Consider the following 6000-nt stretch of genomic DNA (forward strand, 5'->3'; position numbering starts at 1 on the left):
GTATTTAGTTTATAACTATTTTAATTTTTTACTTTTTTAAAAATTAAATTAAAAAAAATTTATACTAGCCCTAGTATTTAGCAAAGCTTTAAACTATTTATTTAAATTACTTTTTTAAACTTATAAATTTACTAGGATAGGGAATATAGTAAGTTTATTTATACTAGTTAAAGTTAATAACTTGGGGCCTAGTAATTATTATTTAATTTTTAATTTTTTATTTACTTTTATTTTAATTAGGTAATTTTTTATAAAATGCCCTTTTGCGCTATATATATAATAATAGTTTTTTTTTATTTATTTTTTTTTAGGTAAAAGCTAATACTTAGCTTACGCTAGCTTTTACTTACTAATTTTACCCTTAAAGTTATAATAATTTTTTTAACCTTACTTTTTAAGGGCTGTTTTAATAAATTTTAATTTTTTTTATTTATTAAAATACCTTTATTTTAGCTTTGGTTAGTACCTTTTACTAGATTTTTATTTTTTATAATAAAAGGGTTTTTATTATTTTTTTTTAATTATTATTTTTAGGCGCTTTTTACTTTTCGCGTGCTAAAATTAACTTATATTAAGTTATTTTTATATTAATATCTTTAAAAATAGTTAAAAAATTTTATAGGCGTGTTATATACTACTAATATAGCTTATTTAATATATAAATATAAATAATAGCCTTTTTAATAGTGCCCCGGAGGGGGTTAGGAACTATTTTTTAAAATTTTACTAATTATACCTTTAGTAGTTAGCTATTTTATTAATTATTTATAAAATACTTTATTTTTTAACTAGCTTAATTCTTTTTTAGGTTAACTTATTAATATATAAACTTTTTAAATATTACCTATGTAAATAACTTAATAAGCTTTTTTTATTTTACACGCTACTTATATTATATATTTTTTTAACTTTACTTATTAAATAAATAACTTTACTTATTTTAGTACTATATTATATAAGGGCTTTATTAAATATATTTTTAAAATTATTAAAAAATATTTTTAGTTTTATTAAGTTCTTGCTATTAAAAATTTTAATATTTAAAGGCTTTAGTTTTTTTAGCTTAGGCTTATTTTATAATAATTACTATATTAATATTTTAATAATTTTATTTTTAATAAATATTTAAAATTATTTATATGCTTAGTCCTAGTTAGGTAATATTTTACTTATAATACTATTATTATTATTTAAGCTTAATAAGTTAAATAGCTTTTTAAGATTTTTAGTAAGTAAAGGTGGCTTATTTAGTTATTAATACTTTTTAATTTACTAAGTTATTTACTTACCCTTATTAAACTTTAGTTTTAATAGCATGTTTTATTATAATATTATAGTAAATAGCCTAGTTATAAGCATTTTTAAGGTAATTTTTTTAATTAAAATAATATTTATTATAATATATTTAGGGTTAATATATTATATAGAATTTTTAAAAAGGTAAGGTAGTAAAGAATTTTTTTAAGCCTTATTTACTAAAAAAAATAAGTTATTTACTTTATAGTTTAAGTTATTAACCTTAATAATAAAAGTATTATTATATATTAATAATATAAGTTTAAGTAAAAATAATAGTCCCAAGTTTTTTTATACTTAAGTTTATATTTTAAAAACCTTAACTAAAATAACTTTAGTTTACCTTTATTTATTTAAAAATCTAGTTTAAAATACTATATTAATAATATTTAAAAATTAATAAAAAAAATAATTTTAATTATAAGGGCGCCCTAGTACTTAAATATTTTTTATTAATAATAATAAAGCTTAGTAAAGTATTTTTAATTAATAAAAATAAAGTATTTAAAACCTTAATAAATTTAACTAAAAAAATTACTTAAAAAACTAAATATATTATAGCCTTTAGTTTTTTTATATAAGCCTTACTTAAAGGCTTAAGGCCTTTAAATAATTTTTTAAGTTATTTTTATTTAAAAAGTAGGTAATATTTAAATATTTTTATATTTATACCCCTTATAATTATTTTTTAATTATTAAGGTAATTTAGTGCAAGGCACGCCTTTAATTTATTATTTAAATAATACTTAAAACCTAAGGTCCCCAAGCTAAGGTCCCTGGTTAAAGTTAATATTATATTAAATTTAATATTATATTAAATTTAATATTATATTAAGTCTTGTATAATAATTTATAATAGTAAGGTTTATTAAGTTAAATAAATATTTAAGGCATCCCGCACGGGTAATATTAATGCTTTGCGGTGGCATGACCTAGGTGCCTTAGGCATTACTTAATGGCGTGACCCGGATTAATATCGGCCCTGACAAATAGCTAGAAATCTTTTTTTTATTATTATAACAGGATAGGATTCTACTGCTATATAAAATAAAAGTTTAAAAAAAAATAAAATATAATTAAATTAATTTTAAATTAAAAAAGGGATAACCGGCCGGGAAATAACAAGCCTAAATAAATAAAATTAAATTAATATAAATAAATTAGCTAAGGTAAATAACTACGGGAGTTTATAGCTAATAAGTAGTAAATATAGTAGGGCTAAGTTTTTATTATTATATAACTTAAACCTACCTTAATAAAAGCCTGGCAAAAAATATAAAAATTATTTTTATTTTTTAAATTACTTGCTTTAAATATTTTTTTACTATTTTTTAAAAATTTTTAAAATTAAAAGATTATTAAAATTACTAGCTTAGGTAAATTATTTTTTTTACCTTTTTTCACCTTTATTTATCCTTACCTGTCCTAGCCTGTTTTAGCTAGTTTTAAAATTAAAAAAAATAGCCTTAAAACTTTTTTAATACCTTGCCTAGATTTATTTACACTTATTTTTACCTTTTTTAATTACTTTTTAATACTAGGTACACGCATTTATCCCTAATAAATTAATATTATATTTAATAATAAAAGTATATTATAAAATATAAAAAGTATATTATTATATTTTACTAGGGCTAATAGCTACTTTTTTTTAATATTATAATATATTAATTTTTTTATTAGCCTAGGGAATATATATTTATAATAGTTTTTAAAAATATTTAATAAAAAAAGCATGTTTTTAATACCCCTTAATTAAAATAACATGCTAAATATTCCTAAATATTACTTAATATTTTTTAAGGCCCAGCTTAACCCGGAGGTTTAAATAGTAAATAATTAGGTAATTAATAATTAAATTAAGACTATTAAACCTAAAGTATTAAATTAAAACATGGTATGCATGTTTTATACTTAATAAGTGTTTTTTATATAATATTAATTATTTTTAAAAAAAATTCAAATATAAGGTAACTAAGAACCACAAGCCTGTTTTTTTAAAGTAATTATTTAAATAGTAGTATAAAAAAATTATAAAAAAGATTAAGGTTATTTTAAATTCCAAGATCACACACTAGGACATGCTGTTTTTAATTAAAAAGGTAAAAATAATAATAATAATAAATGCTGTTTAAGATAGCTTCTTTATATAAATAAGCTAAATAATATAAATAAGGTAAATAATACGGGTAAAGCAAGAAATATAAATAAAATAAATAATATAAAGGTAAATAACGCGGAGGTAAATAACATAAAGGTAAATAATATAAAGGTAAACATTTTTAAAAATGCCTTTACTCCTGCTCTTATAAATGTAATAAATATAATTAATATATCTAGTATAATTAAAATAATTAAAAATATTAATATAATAAAAATAGGTAAGGTTAAAAATATAATTAAAAATATAACTTTAAATACTAAGTTAAGCAAGACTTCTTTTACTCTAGGTATAATACTACCCCTAAACTAGGTATATTATAAAAAAATTAATAAGTTAAAAAAGGTGCCTTAATAATAATACACTTTTATATTACCTTTTTTTACTTAATACTTAAATTATAGTTACTTAAATATAATATTATATAAACTTAGTATAAAGCGCTTATTAAAATACTATAACTTTTAAATAATATATTTCTTATTATATTACTTCCTACTTTTTTAAGCTAACTTAAAAAAAAATACTAAAAGTTAATTTTATTTTATACCTTTATACTATGTTAAGGTGCTTATAATTAATATAAAGTTCTAAATATTAAGTGCTTTTAATACAAGGCGCGCGCTAAATACTTTAATATAAATATATTTTATTAATTTTATTTTTTTTATTATAACTTTTGTAAAATCCTTATTTTTTATATAGTAAATTTACTAAGGTATGGTAAAGTTTATTAATATACTTATAAAATTTTAGCATGGTGTTACCTAGGGTTTTTTAGTTTAGATAACCTTTAAATAATTTATATAATATTTTAAGCCTATTAATAATTATGTTACTGTGCTTTTATTAAACTTTATTTAATATAAATATTAAAAACTTAATTATACTTGTATATTTAACTCCTGTATATATATTAGCTAAATTAATTATATTAATATTAATTATATATTATCTATTATTAAAGTATATTTTAGGAATATTATTTTTTAGCTTTAGGTTTTTTTAAAAAGTTTTAAAGTACCAAGCATGCTTACCTTAATTACTTAATATTTAATGTCCCTAATAAATTTAATAAAACTACTTATTTATAAGAACAAGCATGTTTTAATTATAAAATATTAGCTTTTTTTTTATAAGCCTCGCGTGACTTTTAATTATAAATATTAAAATTTATTATTTTAGCCTATAGTATTACTAGCTAGTTATTTTATTATCTAGCATATTTTAAATAAGGAATACTAGCTTTAGGCTCTTTATTTATCCTTTTTTATTATAATAAATAAGAAATTAAAGTATATGGCTGCTAGTATTTTATAAATTCTTTTAATTTAAGCACCCCGCCTATCTTTTTTTATATTAAATATTTATAAATAAATTTGGTTTGTATTAAACTATATATAAATTTTTTATAAGTATTTACCTTATTTTTACAGGCATAATAATAAATAAGTATATAAAATTATATAATATATTTATAATTACACTAGGGCTATATAAAATAAACTTTAAAAATATAATTAAAAATTTTATTATATTTAATAAGCTTAATATAAAAATTAAAGTAATATATAATAGTACCCTGTGCAAGGTTTTTATATTTATTTTAATATTTTTTAGGAATATACCATAATAAAATATTAACTATAATTTATTAGGCCTTATTACTTATATTTTTTTATTAATTTTACCTTATTAACAAGTTAAGCTAGCATAACCTAGATATTAATTTAGTTAAGATTAAAAGGTACTATAACTAAACCTTATTTTTATATTAACTTGCGTATTAAAAAATAGGTAAAAAAATTTAAGTTTTACTAAAAGTATAGTCTAGTGTGGTTTTATTAATGGTGTTAATGCCTTAGGCCACTTTATCGGCCGTGGTAATGCCAAGGCCTAGGGATATTAGTAGCCTTAAGGGATAATACTTAGGCCTTACCACCCTAAATAAAAGCTATATAAAGCGCTTAAAGGCCTTAATAAAAAACCTTTAAATAATTTTATATTTAGTTCCTTTTTTATATTTTTTTTTTAATTACTTAGCCTTACTAGCCAGGTAATTTTTAGCACTAGTATTATTATATTTAATAGCATGTTTTTAGTTATTTAATTAATAAGCTTTTTTAATATTATAAAATTTAATTAAATATAGTAACAAGGTAATCCCCGTGCCTAATTATTAAAGTTACTTAATAATATATTTATAATAAGACTTATTAATAATATAAACTACTTAACACCGCCTATATCTTTTTAATAAAAAAAAAATTAAAGCTTAAAAAATTTTTAAGGGGCCTAAAAGCTATATTAAAAATATTAATAAAAATAATTAATAATTACCTAACTTAAAAACCCCTTTTATTAGCGCTAATAAAAAATATTTATTTAATTATTATTTTAAAAAACTCCATGCTTAGGTAGCAAGGTAGCTAGAATTTTTTTTATAATTAATAATAATAAGGGTTATTACCTTGCCTGTATATTTAACTAAAAAATTATATTTTTAATTATATAAATAAAAAAGTTTAAAAGTTTTTTAACTA

The sequence above is a fragment of the Aspergillus mulundensis genome, assembly GCF_003369625.1.
Source record: "Aspergillus mulundensis strain DSM 5745 chromosome Unknown scaffold_8, whole genome shotgun sequence".
In the NCBI taxonomy this organism is placed as follows: Eukaryota; Fungi; Ascomycota; class Eurotiomycetes; order Eurotiales; family Aspergillaceae; genus Aspergillus; species Aspergillus mulundensis.